The 18,749-nt window shown below is 49.0% G+C and overlaps 1 protein-coding gene across 3 annotated transcripts in view; it reads right to left on the bottom strand.

Moving 5' to 3' along the window:
• LOC123760124 (venom allergen 5) overlaps positions 1-18,749 on the bottom strand; it is a 298,290-nt gene that overhangs the window by 49,010 nt on the left and 230,531 nt on the right. The gene's annotated exons all lie outside the window — the stretch shown is intronic.

An 18,749-nucleotide genomic window follows, 5' to 3' on the forward strand; every position in this document is an offset into this window, starting at 1 on the left:
TGAGTTAAAGCCCCAGAGACCCAACAAACAGCCCGTCCTCATCACAAACAGCCCGTCCTCATCACAAACAGCCCGTCCTCATCACATACAGCCCGTCCTCGTCACACACAGCCCGTCCTCATCACAAACAGCCCGTCCTCGTCACACACAGCCCGTCCTCGTCACACACAGCCCGTCCTCATCACAAACAGCCCGTCCTCATCACACACAGCCCGTCCTCATCACAAACAGCCCGTCCTCATCACAAACAGCCCGTCCTCATCACACACAGCCCTTCTCATCACACACAGCCCGTCCTCGTCACAAACAGCCCGTCCTCATCACAAACAGCCCGTCCTCATCACAAACAGCCCGTCCTCATCACACACAGCCCGTCCTCATCACACACAGCCCGTCCTCATCAACAAACAGCCCGTCCTCATCACAAACAGCCCGTCCTCATCACACACAGCCCGTCCTCATCACACACAGCCCGTCCTCATCACACACAGCCCGTCCTCATCACAAACAGCCCGTCCTCATCACACACAGCCCGTCCTCATCACAAACAGCCCGTCCTCATCACAAACAGATCGTCCTCATCACACACAGCCCGTCCTCATCACACACAGCCCGTCCTCATCACAAACAGCCCGTCCTCATCACAAACAGCCCGTCCTCATCACAAACAGCCCGTCATCATCACAAACAGCCCGTCCTCATCACACACAGCCCGTCCTCATCACACACAGCCCATCCTCATCACAAACAGCCCGTCCTCATCACAAACAGCCCGTCCTCATCACAAACAGCCCGTCCTCATCACAAACAGCCCGTCCTCATCACAAACAGCCCGTCCTCATCAACAAACAGCCCGTCCTCATCACAAACAGCCCGTCGTCATCACAAACAGCCCGTCCTCATCACACACAGCCCGTCCTCATCACACACAGCCCGTCCTCATCACAAACAGCTCGTCCTCATCACAAACAGCCCGTCCTCATCACAAACAGCCCGTCCTCATCACACACAGCCCGTCCTCATCACACACAGCCCGTCCTCATCACAAACAGCCCGTCCTCATCACAAACAGCCCGTCCTCATCACACACAGCCCGTCCTCATCACAAACAGCCCGTCCTCATCACAAACAGATCGTCCTCATCACACACAGCCCGTCCTCATCACAAACAGCCCGTCCTCATCACAAACAGCCCGTCCTCATCACAAACAGCCCGTCCTCATCACAAACAGATCGTCCTCATCACACACAGCCCGTCCTCATCACAAACAGCCCGTCCTCATCACAAACAGCCCGTCCTCATCACAAACAGCCCGTCATCATCACAAACAGCCCGTCCTCATCACACACAGCCCGTCCTCGTCACACACAGCCCATCCTCATCACAAACAGCCCGTCCTCATCACAAACAGCCCTTCCTCATCACAAACAGCCCGTCCTCATCACAAACAGCCCGTCCTCATCACAAACAGCCCGTCCTCATCACAAACAGCCCGTCCTCATCAACAAACAGCCCGTCCTCATCACAAACAGCCCGTCGTCATCACAAACAGCCCGTCCTCATCACACACAGCCCGTCCTCATCACACACAGCCCGTCCTCATCACACACAGCCCGTCCTCATCACAAACAGCCCGTCCTCATCACAAACAGCCCGTCCTCATCACAAACAGCCCTTCCTCATCACAAACAGCCCGTCCTCATCACAAACAGCCCGTCCTCATCACAAACAGCCCGTCCTCATCACAAACAGCCCGTCCTCATCAACAAACAGCCCGTCCTCATCACAAACAGCCCGTCCTCATCACACACAGCACGTCCTCATCACACACAGCCCGTCCTTGTCACACACAGCCCGTCCTCGTCACAAACAGCCCGTCCTCATCACAAACAGCCCGTCCTCATCACAAACAGCCCGTCCTCATCAACACTCACAAAAGCTTACTAATCCAGTGACTTAAAACTCTGTGACGCTGACTCATGATGGGGGTCACAGTCAGTGTGACGCTGACTCATGATGGTGGCCACAGTGGTTCTACTGGACCATGAGTCAGACGTGATGCTGTACAACTCATGATGAGTGCAGTTCTACCTCACTCTCCCTCAGCCTCCACTAACTGCTTATCACTCGTCGTTTATCACTAACAATTGATGACCAATTATAGTCCTTTATTTATTTACATCACAATTACGTGATGCATCCACGGCCCTCGTGGATTTGTTTATTTATTTATTTTGTATATTATTAATTAATTCTTTCGTTGTAAATTCTACTCCTGGTCTTTAGCGCGACTCACTTTTAATATATATGTTCGTGGCAGGATAACAGACGAAGTGTTGCATGAGTCTCTTATATCATGGTAGCGGGATCTGGCCCGTGGTCCCTCAAGGCACTCAGTGGCACCGGCACCCAACCACTTGGGCTGGACGGTAGAGCGACGGTTTCGCTTAATACAGGTCGGCGTTCAATCCCCGACCGTCCCAAGTGGTTGGGCACTATTCCTCCCCTCCGTCCCATCCCAAATCGTTATCCTGACCCCTTCCTAGTGTTTATAGTTGTGATGGCTGGGCGCTTTCCCCTGATAGTTCCCTTCCCTTCGTGTTTTGCTCTCCAAGAGAAACCACAACTGTTGCCGCAGGTGTTGACCCGAGTGACAACTGTTGTCGCAGGTGTTGACCCGAGTGACAACTGTTGCCGCAGGTGTTGACCCGAGTGACAACTGTTGCCGCAGGTGTTGACCCGAGTGACAACTGTTGCCGCAGGTGTTGACCCGAGTGACAACTGTTGCCGCAGGTGTTGACCCGAGTGACAACTGTCGCCGCAGGTGTTGACCCGAGTGACAACTGTTGCCGCAGGTGTCGACCCGAGTGACAACTGTTGCCGCAGGTGTCGACCCGAGTGACAACTGTTGCCGCAGGTGTCGACCCGAGTGACAACTGTTGCCGCAGGTGTTGACCCGAGTGACAACTGTTGTCGCAGGTGTTGACCCGAGTGACAACTGTTGCCGCAGGTGTTGACCCGAGTGACAACTGTTGTCGCAGGTGTTGACCCGAGTGACAACTGTTGTCGCAGGTGTTGACCCGAGTGACAACTGTTGTCGCAGGTGTTGACCCGAGTGACAACTGTTGTCGCAGGTGTTGACCCGAGTGACAACTGTTGTCGCAGGTGTTGACCCGAGTGACAACTGTTGCCGCAGGTGTTGACCCGAGTGACAACTGTTGTCGCAGGTGTTGACCCGAGTGACAACTGTTGTCGCAGGTGTTGACCCGAGTGACAACTGTTGCCGCAGGTGTTGACCCGAGTGACAACTGTTGCCGCAGGTGTTGACCCGAGTGACAACTGTTGCCGCAGGTGTTGACCCGAGTGACAATTGTTGTCGCAGGTGTTGACCCGAGTGACAACTGTTGCCGCAGGTGTTGACCCGAGTGACAACTGTTGTCGCAGGTGTTGACCCGAGTGACAACTGTTGTCGCAGGTGTTGACCCGAGTGACAACTGTTGCCGCAGGTGTTGACCCGAGTGACACCTGTTGTCGCAGGTGTTGACCCGAGTGACAACTGTTGCCGCAGGTGTTGACCCGAGTGACAACTGTTGCCGCAGGTGTTGACCCGAGTGACAACTGTTGCCGCAGGTGTTGACCCGAGTGACAACTGTTGCCGCAGGTGTTGACCCGAGTGACAACTGTTGCCGCAGGTGTTGACCCGAGTGACAACTGTTGCCGCAGGTGTTGACCCGAGTGACAACTGTTGCCGCAGGTGTTGACCCGAGTGACAACTGTTGTCGCAGGTGTTGACCCGAGTGACAACTGTTGCCGCAGGTGTTGACCCGAGTGACAACTGTTGCCGTAGGTGTTGACCCGAGTGACAACTGTTGCCGCAGGTGTCGACCCGAGTGACAACTGTTGTCGCAGGTGTTGACCCGAGTGACAACTGTTGCCGCAGGTGTTGACCCGAGTGACAACTGTTGCCGCAGGTGTTGACCCGAGTGACAACTGTTGCCGCAGGTGTTGACCCGAGTGACAACTGTTGCCGCAGGTGTTGAGGACGGGGTCCGGCCGCTCGGTGGCTGGTGAGCCCCACTCCAGTGTGGGTGGAGCCCCACTCCAGTGTGGGTGGAGCCCCACTCCAGTGTGGGTGGAGCCCCACACTTATTGTCGATTTTCATCCTTGTCGCTATTGCGTGAAGAACTGTTCCATGCCCCCGTGGGGAGGCTGGGTAGTGTTCCACACCCCCGTGGGGAGGCTGGGTAGTGTTCCATGCCCCCGTGGGGAGGCTGGGTAGTGTTCCATGCCCCCATGGGGAGGCATGGTAGTGTTCCATGCCCCCGTGGGGAGGCTGGGTAGTGTTCCATGCCCCCGTGGGGAGGCTGGGTAGTGTTCCATGCCCCCGTGTGGAGGCTGGGTAGTGTTCCACACCCCCGTGGGGAGGCTGGGTAGTGTTCCATGCCCCCGTGGGGAGGCAGGGTAGTGTTCCATGCCCCCGTGGGGAGGCTGGGTAGTGTTCCATGCCCCCGTGGGGAGGCTGGTTAGTGTTCCATGCCCCCGTGGGGAGGCTGGGTAGTGTTCCATGCCCCCGTGGGGAGGCAGGGTAGTGTTCCATGCCCCCGTGGGGAGGCTGGGTAGTGTTCCATGCCCCCTTGGGGAGGCTGGGTAGTGTTCCATGCCCCCGTGGGGAGGCAGGGTAGTGTTCCATGCCCCCGTGGGGAGGCTGGGTAGTGTCCCATGCCCCCGTGGGGAGGCTGGGTAGTGTTCCATGCCCCCGTGGGGAGGCAGGGTAGTGTTCCATGCCCCCGTGGGGAGGCTGGGTAGTGTTCCATGCCCCCGTGGGGAGGCTGGGTAGTGTCCCATGCCCCCGTGGGGAGGCTGGGTAGTGTTCCATGCCCCCGTGGGGAGGCAGGGTAGTGTCCCATGCCCCCCGTCTCCCCCAGCCCTGCTCCTCAGCTCCCTAGTGCCGTAAGCAGCCGTCGCTGCGTCACTTGTGTTGCTGCTACTTTCTCGCGGGCGAGCAGTGAGTCACGCTCCGTCAGGTTCCCAGCTCCTGGGCCACAGTGAGGCGAGGCTCCACACACCTGTCAGCCTGCCTCTCTCTGGAGCTCCTCGGAGCTCCTTGTGAGCTCTCAGACGGGGCTCTCTGCCCTCACTCCTCACAGAACTTGTACACACGTTCACGATGGCTTTTCTTTCATTGTTTCACACTGGAGTTCGCAGGAGATGATTCTTCTTAGCCGCCTCACTCTACTCATGTGACCTGGTCACCAACCACCAGGTTAACCACCAGGTTCCTAATTAAGGCTCGGTGCTCAGGTGTCAGGAGCCTCCTGGGGCTCTAACCCGGACCGATTGTCCTTGGGGTTATCTTGAGATGATTTCGGGGCTTAGCGTCCCCGCGGCCCGGTCCTCGACCATGCCTCCTTTTTTGTTACCCCCCCCCCCTCCAGGAATCAACCCGTATCAGCTGTCTAACTCCCAGGTACCTATTTACTGCTAGGTAACAGGGGCATCAGGGTGAAAGAAACATTTTGGCCATTTGTCCCCGCCTCTACCGGGGATCGAACCCAAAACCTCAGGACTACGAACCCAAAGCGCTGTCCACTGAGCTGTGAGGCGCGCAGGACTGTTGTAATATTGGGGCACAGATGAGACGTGAGTGTTGTCATAGTGATGATATACGGCGCCAGTGTGAGTGTTGTCATAGTGGTGATGCAGGCGATGAGTCACAATAACGTGGCTGAAGTATGTTGACCAGACCACACACTAGAAATTGAAGGGAATTTTTTCTGTTCATTGTCTTCTACGCTCCCTTGCTATCCTCTTCTTTTTCCTATTACTATCTCCTTCGGTGGTTATAATAGGAGCTGCCTCGTATGGGCCAATAGGCCTGCTGCAGTTCTCATTACTACTATCCCCTACATCTGACTTTCCTCCTCAGCTCTCTCTTGCCTATTTAATGCCTGTCCCTACCTGTCCTCATCACAATCGACTTGAGAATGGTCCAGGACGGACCGAAACGTCGTCGTCCCTTCAATTTCTAGTGTGTGGTCTGGTCAACATAGTGGTGATATACGGCGCCAGTGTGAGTGTTGTCATAGTGGTGATATACGGCGCCAGTGTGAGTGTTGTCATAGTGATGATATACGGCGCCAGTGTGAGTGTTGTCATAGTGATGATATACGGCGCCAGTGTGAGTGTTGTCATAGTGGTGATATACGGCGCCAGTGTGAGTGTTGTCATAGTGGTGATATACGGCGCCAGTGTGAGTGGCGGGGTGGCTGCTCCAGTGTGTCACCTTCCTCACGGCTCCTCCATAATGTCTCACACTCTCCTGGGGCGTCTGGAGGAAATTAGCCTACGATTAAGTGGTTGTTGTTCTCCCGTCAAGTCAAGACGGTTGGGCCGTCCCTCCCTCTGGCCGTGGACAGTGATGCAACACTCACTACCATAATGTATATTTACTCATTTGTGCTTAGTGAACCGAGCAGCAGCTCTTGGGCCCCGCCTCACCAGCCGCCGGGCGTCTACTCGAATGACCTGACTCCAGACCCAGGTTACTGACGTGTTCAGTTTAGTGATTGTGGACGGCGGTGGCGTCTACTTTCTCGCCAAGTTTATACAGTTTCTTAAATTTTTCTCTAACAACGATGTTAGTTTTTGCTACTTCACGAGTAGGGGGGAAATGGGACGAAGTACATGAGAATGTTGTAGAAGTTATCATTCCAGTCATAACTTCGCAGGAAGATGTGAAAGAAAAGCAGGTCGGAAGACATTGTAATAGACCACCGGTGGCTAGAAGGCGGGACCCAAACCCACAACTCGATCCAGCAAGCACTAATCGGTGAGTAAATATATGAGGAAACACCCACACACTAGTTAAAGAAGACAGGGAAGTGTGTGTGTGTTTACTTACATATATGTACTCACCTCAACCCTATGAGAACAGGTGAAGGGAACTAGACCTCACATGCCTGTAGGAGAGAAGAAACATCGGGGGACATGTTCGTAACATACAAGATACTGAGGGGAAGTGACAGGGTAGACCACGGCAGCCTCCAAAAAGTAAGAGAAAGTAGGACAAGAAAACATTGCTGGAAGTTGGCAACGCAAATGAGTTGAAGAAATATAAGAAAGTTCTCATATATCTTAAAGGTGGACAGCAAGCGCTCACTGAAAGAAATTGTGGGCGTCAACTCCACCCACAAAGTTGCTACACTCCACAAAGAATTGGAACGTCAGAATAATTAAATTATAACACAATGCGTCCAACGAAGCTAGTTACTAGACGGGGAATATAGAGCTAGACCTCACCAGCCCGTAGGTAGAGTTAAGTAAGTACTAGTAGACAAGTAGACACTTTCACAGGAGCGAGGTGCGCGCGCGTGCGCCCACGAGGGAGAGAGGCGAGGCAGGTCTCCGGCTAATCCGTTGCATAGAGATCAAGGCTACAGACAAGGACACGCCACCATCACTGAGAGCTACGTCCCCGCCGTCTTAAGGCAGCAAACAGGTGTTCCACACACTCATAAGAATAAATTTCACTCTCATGTTTACGTAGAGCTGCGTACTATGATGAATACCAATGGTTGTGAGCGGCCCGGGTGACGCCACTACTCAGAGATAAACTGTACTTACGAGCGGATGGCTTAACCTTGGTTATGAATGAACCACCTGCCAATGAAGGTCAGCAATGAATCACTTGACAATGACTGTTGTGAATGAATCAGCTGATACACGGGGTTATGAATGAATCAGCTGATACAGCTGGTTATGAATGAATCAGCTGGTACAGTTGGTTATGAATGACTCAGGTGATTCAGCTGGTTATGAATGAATCAGCTGAAGCAGGTGGTTATGAATGAATCAGCTGATACAGCTGGTTATGAATGACTCAGCTGATACAGCTGCTAAAGAATGAATCAGCTGATACAGCTGCTTAAGAATGAATCAGCTGCTTATGAATGAATCAGCTGATACAGCTGGTTATGAATGACTCAGCTAATACAGCTGCTTATGAATGACTCAGCTGAAACAGGTGGTCATAAATTAATCAGCTGAGTGATCAGGTGGTCAAGAGGTTGTAATATCAGGTGACTATAATAGCCAGGCTTGTCTCAGGCCCCACTTACACTGTACAGCCGCCTCACCGGCTCTCGCCTCTCCTAACACTAATTATTGGACATCAAGCAAGAATTACTGAGCTCCGTCACGGTTTTTATTTAACATATAAACCCATTGTCTCTAACCTGGTTAGATTAAATCATCGGGAGTGATGGTGATTGTATTTTGTAAGAATATTAACACAATGGCAATTATTTATTATTACAACCACCTACATATATATATATATATATATATATATATATATATATATATATATATATATATATATATATATATATATATATATATATATATGTCGTACCTAGTAGCCAGAACTCACTTATCAGCCTACTATGCAAGGCCCAATTTGCCTAATAAGCCAAGTTTTCATGAATTAATTGTTTTTCGACTACCTAACCTACCTAACCTAACCTAACCTAACTTTTTCGGCTACCTAACCTAACCTAACCTATAAAGATAGGTTAGGTTAGGTTAGGTAGGGTTGGTTAGGTTTGGTCTTATATCTACGTTAATTTAAACTCCAATAAAAAAAAAATTGACAACATACATAATGAAATGGGTAGATTTATCATTTCATAAGAAAAAAATTAGAGAAAATAACTTAATTCATGAAAACTTGGCTTATTAGGCAAATCGGGCCTTGCATAGTAGGCCGATAAGTGCGTTCTGGCTACTAGGTACGACATATATATATATATATATATATATATATATAACAGACAAATTGATAAATTTGTGTATAGGAATACAAGTAGAGTGGAATACAGAGGTGTGAATATACATTAGTGCTTGGCATTCCTCACCGAACTAAATTATGTATGCAGGCGATGAGTCACAATAACGTGGCTGAAGTATGTTGACCAGACCACACACTAGAAGGTGAAGGGACGACAACGTTTCGGTCCGTCCTGGACCATTCTCAAGTCGATTGTGACTTGCGGTAAAGTCTTACTTTACTTAAAGCTTTCTTAGGTAAATTATGTAGCGTTAAGGCATGTGCGAGTTAAGCAAGAGCGAGCCAAGAGGTACTTGGGAACCTTCACAAAGTCACTCACACCTGTATGTGAGCATCGAGCGGTTCCTGGAGTGTTGTGTCGTGTATCATGTGTTGTCGTCTATTTTGTCGTGTTGTATGGGCTATCATGTCGTGTTGTGTGTTCTATCACGTCACGTTATCATTTCCAGTTAATTTGAATCTAAGTTATCTTTCTCGTAAGTATTCTGCGACTTAGAGTCAGCAGCCGTCATGATAAGAGTTCTGGTGGTCACACTAGCCCCTCTGCCTCGTCTGTTGGGGGGGGGGGGTATTCACCAATTTGATTTTTTTGGAAGTATCGAACATTAGCTCTTGAACCCCGCCTTTATAGCTGCCAGGTGTCTAATGGAATGACTCGTGATCTATTTCTCTATCATTTCTACTTTTAAAATTATGATTGTAGTGCGTTTCTACAACGTGCTTCTGTAGCTAATTCCATTTTCCCACTTCTCTTACGCTAAATGAAAAATTTCAATCATCTCTTTGACTCATCTGAGTTTCAAGCTTCCGGCCATTGTCCCGTGTGTTTCTGGTATTCAATGTGAACATTTTCTTTATTTCTACTCTGTCGAACCCCAAAGTATTTTATACGTCTCTATCATGTCTTCCCTATCCTTTTTTCAAGCATCGTTAAGTTCAATTCCTTTAGTCGCTCTTCATGTCTCATCCCTCGCTGCAAGCTTTTGAACCTTTTCCCGTTTCCTTATGTGTTTCTTCAGGTGGGGACTCCATGACGGAGCTGCATACTCTGACACTGGTCTAACGTAGACAATACAAAGCGCTCTAAATGCCTCCTTACTTAGGTTCCTTAATGATGTTCCGACTTTTGCTAGCGTAGAGTACGCTGTTGTTGTTATCGTATTTATATGCCTCAGGACTTAGGTTTGGCGTTACATCCACTCCCAGGTCTCATTCTTGAGTCGTCACAGGTAGATAGTCTCGCTTCATTGTGAACTGTCCCTTTTGTATCCTCTCGTCTAGTCCCATTTCCATAACTTTACACTTGCTCGTGTTGAACTTCAGTAGTAACTCCGACCTGCTTGATACATGCTTGATGGGGTTCTCGGAGTTCTTCTACTCCCCAAGCCCGAGTTGTTCCGGCAATATTTCTGATGCTCACTGGTAGGACGTTGAACAACCGCGGACCTCTCTAAAGCCGCGGACCATCTCTACAACTTCTTCAAGTCCTCTTGGAGGATCATACAATGCTCATGTGTCATAATTCGTCTCATTAATTTCGAGTCATCTGCAAACATTGGCATTTAAGACGTTGATGTTTGTCTACTTCTTACATGTCTACCTACATGTCATTTACATATATAAGAAATATAATTGGTCCCAGCACCGATCCTTGTTACTATCCACTTGTTACTATCCGCCAGTCCGACTTCTCGTTCCTTACTGTTACTCTCTGGTCTGTTAGATCATTCCTTACTTTAACAACTTGCTTTACAACTTACTTTAAGGCTTTTCCGCTTACTCCCGCCTAACTCTCAAGTTTATACAGTAATCTCTTGTGATGAAGGATTTGGGGCAGTCAAGAAATATGCAGTCTGCCCATCCTTCCCTCTCCTGCCTTATTCTTCTTACCTTATCATAGAACTCCAGAAGGATTGTTAGGCATGATTTCCTTTCCCTGAACCCAAGTTGGTGTTTGTTTACATACATAATCTTCTCTATTTGTGACTAGTATTAACTTGATTATTGCTTCAAGTAGTTTGCAGGGGATGCTTGTCAGTGATACTGGTCAGTAGTTACGTGCTTCTTCTCTATCTCCTTTCTTGAAAATGGGGACCATATTTGCCTTCTTCCAGTAACTGGACAACTCTCACCTCGTAAATGACTCATTAAAATTCCTTGCCAGAGGCACGCTGAGGACCTGCGCTGCCTCTGTTAGTATCCAAGGTGATACGTTGCTTTAGATTCGTCCAGTGCTGTTAGTTGTTTCATTACCTCCTCTGGTGTCACCTCTATATTTGATAATCTCTCTTCTAAGGTCAGCTCTTTCTCTAACAAAGGGAGCTCCTCAGGCTTGGTTGTGAACACTATGGAAACTGGGGTTCAGTACCTCACAGATTTCCTTGTCGCTTTCTGTATATACCTTTCCCGTTGTCCGTAGTCTTGTTTCTGCCTTCTGCAGTTCATCTATACATGCCTTGTTTCTGTCCTCATACTTCTGCCTGGGCCTTCTACTGTTTGTTGGGGGATTGTAGATTATCAAGATCACAATCTTCTTCCCGTCTGCTGTCAGAGTTCTATGTATGGACCTCGTGCTTCCATTGGCACCCGGATTTTCCAGTTCATCAAACTTCCATTTCCGCTTTATTAGGAGTGCCACTCCTCCTCCCTGTCCCTGTGTCCTTTCTTTTCTTATAACTGGTACCCCTCTGGAAAGATTGCATCCGAGATCATGCTACTTATTTTAGTTTCCACTATTGCAACTATGTCTGGAGCTGCCTCACTAACTCTTTCTTTTATCTCTTCTGTTTTATTAGATTCCCCATCAGCGTTGGTGTACCAAACCTTGAGACTCTTCTTGGAATCTCTGGTGCCAGAGTTCTCTGTCTCTTTCTCAGAAACCCTTTCTCTGGGGGGTCTGGGATTCTGGGGGTCTGGGGTGTGAATGGGGTCTGAGGGGGGGGGGTGCCTGGGGGGTGAATGGCGTCTGGGGGTGCCTGGGGGCATTTCTGGGGGGTGCCTGAGGTACCTGGGAGGCGAATGAGATCTGGGCATCTAGGGGGGGGGGGGTAGGAAGGTCATAGTGAGTCTGAAAATTAGGGAGGGTCTGAATGGCATAGGGGGGTTGAGAAGTAGAGTGAGGCTGAGAGTCAGATAGAGGTTGAGAAGTTAGGGGGAGAAGGATAGTGGGGGCAGAGGGCTGAAGGGAGAATGGAGCATGGGTGCTGGGAGTGGAAAAGAGGGTGTATTAGTCAGGGGGGAATCGGGGGTATGTGGGGGATTTGGGGTAGAAGAGGGGAAGAGGGAGATGGGTGAAGGGATTAGGGGGTCACAAGGTGAGGGAGTTATATGGGAGAAAGGGGTGCAGAGGAGGGGTGAGGGTTGGGTGGGGGCTGGGGGTGAGGGGAAGAGGAGGGCAGTGGGAGCTGGGATGGAGCAGATGTAATTGAAGGCAATGGGGTAGAAGGGGTAGGGGAGCTGGAGCGGGTAGTAGGGGAGGAGGGGTGGGAAGGTGGGTTTGGGGGGGTATGGCTTGGCACGATAGGGTCATTGAAGGGTGCGATGTAGCAGGTTGAGCTGAGCTGAGTGCAAGTGTGGAAGGGGCCGGGGAGTTGTTTGGGGTTGAAGCGGGGGAGGGGGGTATAGGAGGGCAGAGTTGGGGAGGGTGTGACTTGGGAGGTGGGGCTACTTGGGAGGCTAGGGGGCTCGGTGTCGTGCTGGCCATTTCACCTTGCGGGCTATTTGTTCATCTTTCGTCATATACCTCTCAATAAACACATTGTAATGCCCCCCTTTTTTGCCTCTGAGTAAAATGTTTGTTCTTCATTATGTAATCCACTGCCTCTTCATTAAAGAATTGTACCAGAACAGGTCTACTCTTGGTAGAATTGTGAGGTCCAACCTTGCAGCTGAGTTCCACCTCATTTCCATGCCATCTCTGCCCTGATACATCTCAAAATCTCATATAATTCATATTTTTCCATGTCTATCCTTTCTTGTCTTGATTTTGCCCAAGATTCGAATAATCCTTGGAGTATAATTGGCCGCCTTCTCAGTGATTCACTCTCATGCTGGTAGCCCCTCCCCTGGATACCACCCCCCCCCATTCACTAATTCATCCCCCACTAATCCTTTGTCCCTAGCCATGCTCTTAATCCTACCTAATTCATTTGTGAGCCGAGTACATTCACTCTCCCATTTTCCCCTGCGCTTCCTAATTTCTTCCTGAATATAGTGCATAAGCTCTTGCTTCTTTCTCACAACCTCATCCTGTATTTGTTGAAAATCTCACTTTTAATCCCTTGGATTGGATCCTCTATCCAAATGCTCGTCCTCTCTACAAATTTCCCAGTTAGCTTGTTTACAAATCTATCCTCCTCCTCCTCTTCTCTGCTGGTGATTGATCATGATGTCATTCCTGGTTTCGTCATTGCAATAAACAACCTAGCCAACAGGCGCTCCAGTACCTTGCACGACCTGCTACACAAACGGTGAGCAAGTACTTCACGCGGTGCATCAGATAACATTGCGGCTGGTGTGAGGTCCTGGTCGGTCACAGGTTGAGGCTGGTGAGGTCACGGCCACCACGAGGTATCTTCCACTATTTGTACGTCTGATACCATACTACTTGTGAAGGAGGAAATGTATATGTTTACCTCTCAGAATGTTTGGTAATATGTTTATTTGTGATGTGTGTCTATGTATATATTAACACGTTGTACTGAATGGGGTGAGAATAGCTTGAGCTACCTCATCCCTTTGTGTGTATTTTACCTCAATAAACTTATTTCAATTTCAATTTCAATTTCCACTATTTCACAACGCCACAATGTGCTCAACATATATTGTCAATGGTGCTATTGCTACTCTCTTTCTTCACTTTCTTGTGGTTTGAGTCAGTTTACTAGTTATTCTTTCACTCAGAAACACTTTTTCACTTCAATGTAATCTGATTATCCCTCAAAATTCACTAGTAACCCAAGAGCTTCCCAGACCCACTTCCGTCCACCACGGCTGACTGACCACGAATGTGTGTGTGTGTGTGTGTGTGTGTGTGTGTGTGTGTGTGTGTGTGTGTGTATTCACCTAGTTGTGCTAGCAGGGGTTGAGCTCTGCTCTTTCGGCCCCACCTCTCAGCTGTTAATAACCACTATTCCCCCCCCCCACACACACACACGCCCAGGAAACAGCTCTATAACAACTGTCTAACTCCCAGGTACCTATTTACTGCTAGGTAACAGGAGCATCAGGGTAAAAGAAACTTTGTCCATTTGTTTCTGCCTGGTCCGAGAATCGAACCCGGGCCACAGGATTACGAGTCCTGCGTGCAATCCACTCAGCTACCAGACCCCTTGCTAGGTAACAGGACATTACCTGTGTGTGTGTGTGTACCTTGCTATTTTGTTCTCACCTAATTGTGCTTGCGGGGGTTGAGCTTTGGCTCTTTGGTCCCGCCTCTCAAATGTCAATCAACTTGTGTACAGATTCCTGAGCCTACTGGGCTCTATCATATCTACATTTGAAACTGTGTATGGAGTCAGCCTCCACCACATCACTTCCTAATGCATTCCATCCGTTAACTACTCTGACACTGAAAAAGTTCCTTCTAACGTCTCTGTGCCTCATGTGGGTACTCAGTTTCCATCTGTGTCCCCTTGTTCGCGTCCCACCAGTGTTGAATAGTTTATCCTTGTTTACCCGGTCGATTCCCCTGAGGATTTTGTAGGTTGTGATCATGTCTCCCCTTACTCTTTTGTCTTCCAGTGTCGTAAGGTGCATTTCCCGCAGCCTTTCCTCGTAACTCAAGCCTCTAAGTTCTGGGACTAGTCTAGTGGCATACTTTTGGACTTTTTCCAGCTTCGTCTTGTGCTTGACAAGGTACGGGCTCCATGCTGGGGCCGCATACTCCAGGATTGGTCTAACATATGTGGTGTACAAGATTCTGAATGATTCCTTACACAGGTTCTTGAACGCCGTTCTGATGTTAGCCAGCCTCGCATATGCCGCAGACGTTATTTTTTTTATGTGGGCTTCAGGAGACAGGTTTGGTGTGATATCAACTCCTAGATCTTTCTCTCTGTCCGTTTCATTAAGTACTTCATCTCCTATTCTGTATCCTGTGTCTGGCCTCCTGCTTCCACTGCCTAGTTTCATTACTTTGCATTTTCTCGGGTTGAACTTCAACAGCCATTTGTTGGACCATTCACTCAGTCTGTCCAGGTCATCTTGTAGCCTCCTACTATCATTCTCTGTTTCAATCCTCCTCATAATTTTTTGCATCATTAGCAAACATTGAGAGAAATGATTCTATACCCTCTGGGAGATCATTTACATATATCAGAAACAGCATAGGTCCAAGGACTGACCCCTGCGGTACTCCACTCGTAACGTCTCGCCAATCTGAGACCTCACCCCTCACACTGACTCGTTCTCTCCTGTTGCTTAGGTACTCCCTTTTCCAATGGAGTACCTTCCCTTTCACTCCAGCCTGCATCTCCAGTTTTTTCATTAGCCTCTTGTGTGGTACTGTATCAAAGGCTTTCTGACAATCCAAAAATATGCAGTCTGCCCACCCTTCTCTTTCTTGCCTTATTTTTGTTGCCTGGTCATAGAATTCAAGTAACCCTGTGAGGCAGGACCTGCCATCCCTGAACCCATGTTGATGCTGTGTTACAAAGTTCCTTCGCTCCAGATGCTCCACTAGCTTTCTTCGCACAATCTTCTCCATCAGCTTGCATGGTATGCAGGTTAGGGACACTGGCCTGTAGTTCAGTGCCTCCTGTCTATCCCCTTTCTTGTATATCAGGACTACGTTAACTGCTTTCCAAATATCTGGCAGTTCCCTTGTTGCCAGTGATTTGTTATACACTATGGAGAGTGGTTGGCACAGTTCTTCTGCTCCTTCCTTTAGTATCTAAGGGGAGATTCCATCTGGGCCTATAGCCTTTGTCACATCCAACTCTAGTAAACACTTCCTTACTTCCCCGCTGGTAATCTCAAACTCTTCCAGTTGGTCCTGGTTAGCTATTCCCTCTCTTATCTCTGGAATTTCTCCTTGCTCTAAGGTGAAGACCTCCTGGAATTTCTTATTCCGTTCCTCACACACTTCTTTGTCGTTTGTAGTGAATCCTTCTGCCCCTATTCTTAATTTCATAACCTGTTCCTTTAAACTGTTCATCAGTTTTTCTCCTGATGTGGCTATGCAGCAATTTAGGCTGAGTCTTTGCCTTGCTTGCGATGTCATTTTCGTATTGTCTTTCTGTGTGTATGTGTGTGTGTGTCTGTTTGTGTGTATGTGTTTGTGTGTGTGTGTGTTTACTAGTTGTGTTTTTACGGGGGTTGAGCTTTGCTCTTTCGGCCCGCCTCTCAACTGTCAATCAACTGTTTACTAACTACTTTTTTTTTTTTTTTTTTTTCCACACCACACACACACACACACCCCAGGAAGCAGCCCGTGACAGCTGACTAACTCCCAGGTACCTATTTACTGCTAGGTAACAGGGGCATTCAGGGTGAAAGAAACTTTGCCCATTTGTTTCTGCCTCGTGCGGGAATCGAACCCGCGCCACAGAATTACGAATCCTGCGCGCTATCCACCAGGCTACGAGGCCTGTGTGTGTGTGTGTGTACTCACCTATATGTACTCACCTATATGTGCTTGCAGGATCGAGCATTGACTCTTGGATCCCGCCTTTCTAGCTATCGGTTGTTTACAGCAATGACTCCTGTCCCATTTCCCTATCATACCTAGTTTTAAAAGTATGAATAGTATTTGCTTCCACAACCTGTTCCCCAAGTGCATTCCATTTTTCTACTACTCTCACGCTAAAAGAAAACTTCCTAACATCTCTGTGACTCATCTGAGTTTCCAGTTTCCACCCATGTCCCCTCGTTCTGTTATTATTACGTGTGAACATTTCATCTATTTCCACTTTGTCAATTCCCCTGAGTATTTTATATGTCCCTATCATATCTCCTCTCTCCCTTCTTTTCTCTAGTGTCGTAAGGTTCAGTTCCTTCAGCCGCTCTTCATATCCCATCCCTCGTAGCTCTGGGACAAGCCTCGTCGCAAACCTCTGAACCTTCTCCAGTTTCTTTATGTGTTTCTTCAGGTGGGGGCTCCATGATGGCGCGGCATACTCTAAGACGGGTCTCACGTAGGCAGTGTAAAGCGCCCTAAAAGCTTCCTCATTTAGGTTTCTGAATGAAGTTCTAATTTTCGCCAGTGTAGAGTACGCTGCTGTCGTTACCCTATTTATATGTGCCTCAGGAGTTAGATTAGGTGTCACATCCACTCCCAGGTCTCTTTCTCGAATCGTTACAGGTAGGCTGTTCCCCTTCATTGTGTACTGTCCCTTTGGTCTCCTGTCACCTGATCCCATTTCCATAACTTTACATTTACTGGTGTTAAACTCCAGTAGCCATTTCCCTGTGTGTGTGTGTGTGTGTGTGTGTGTGTGTGTGTGTGTGTGTGTGTGTGTGTGTATGTGTGTGTGTGTGTGTCTATGTGTGTGTTGTTTGTGTGTGTGTGTGTGTGTGTGTGTGTGTGTGTGTGTGTGTGTGTGTGTGTGTGCACCCTAGCACAAGTGGTCCTTCACTGGGCCATGGTGGTGTTGCCAGGACCCTGGAGGCGTGCACAGGGGGAGCGGTGATGCGTCTAGGGATGGTATCTAGCAGCCAGACGCTGTTAACATTAAACTACAACATTAAACATGGGAACCTCGTTAGGACAGGCACGTCCTCGCGCAGACAAGACTCGGGTCCTTGCAGCCGCTCTTCACCATTCCCGCCGACCAGAGATAATCGTCCGAACATCGTGGCATCACAAGGGTGAGAATCACGTGTCGGTGCCCTCTCAGTTGTCTATGATAACGCCCCGTCACATGCCTCGCTAGATATAGCACCGTAGGGTATATAATGGAACATATCTCTATAACCAAAACAAACTCGCACGTTAATTAGCGAGGGATTGGATTAGCGAGGTACAGAGACTCTGGCCAGCCTCTGTTTCTAAACCGACGGTACTCACAGTACCCACGAGGACGATCGTACAAAAATGAACGTGACGGACCAATGAAAAATACATTTTTATATTACTGAATTTGGACAAACCGGAAAAGGTTTGTCCAAATATAAACGTATTTAGAAAAGTATATTAGGCCTAGAATTCCATAACTTTGGTTTTTAGCTTTATTTTTCCCGGGGTCAATAAAATGAATAGAACCCAGTTCTACTTTCTGTTTGTCCATCACGTGGAAATGTGTACCAACGTTCACATAGAAAAGGTTCTATGTTATCAGGAGGGCGGGACGCCAGAGTCCCTCCGGCCTGCCACCTCCCTCACGACTGCCAAGGTTTCCTCACAAAAATTCACCGTTTCGTTGAACAGTTGAGGTCGGCGGCGGCGGCCTGGTCACTGCCAGTTGCAATGTGTCACGTGAGGGTGAGAAGCTCCACATGTGAAGGTCTTATGTGATGCATCAGTGCTTAATTGTTGCAGGTGGAGTCTGGTGTGACTGTTGCAGGTGGAGTCTGGTGTGACTGTTGCAGGTGGAGTCTGGTGTGACTGTTGCAGGTGGAGTCTGGTGTGACTGTTGCAGGTGGAGTCTGGTGTGACTGTTGCAGGTGGAGTCTGGTGTGACTGTTGCAGGTGGAGTCTGGTGTGACTTGCAGGTGGAGTCTGGTGTGACTGTTGCAGAGATGCCCCGAGGTCGAGTGTCAGAGGTGCCCAGAAGTCGAGTGTCAGAGATGCCCAGAGGTCGAGTGTCAGAGGTGCCCAGAGGTCGAGTGTCAGGGATGCCCGGAGTGTCAACTGCACATCTGGACCAGCCTTGCGAGGGAAGGATCCCAAGACAACTAACCGCTACTCACTGGAATTACTCAGGGCGTTGATTACCCAATACTCGTGTGCTCGAGTGTCA

Source organism: Procambarus clarkii, chromosome 16 (assembly GCF_040958095.1).
Source record: "Procambarus clarkii isolate CNS0578487 chromosome 16, FALCON_Pclarkii_2.0, whole genome shotgun sequence".
In the NCBI taxonomy this organism is placed as follows: domain Eukaryota; kingdom Metazoa; phylum Arthropoda; class Malacostraca; order Decapoda; family Cambaridae; genus Procambarus; species Procambarus clarkii.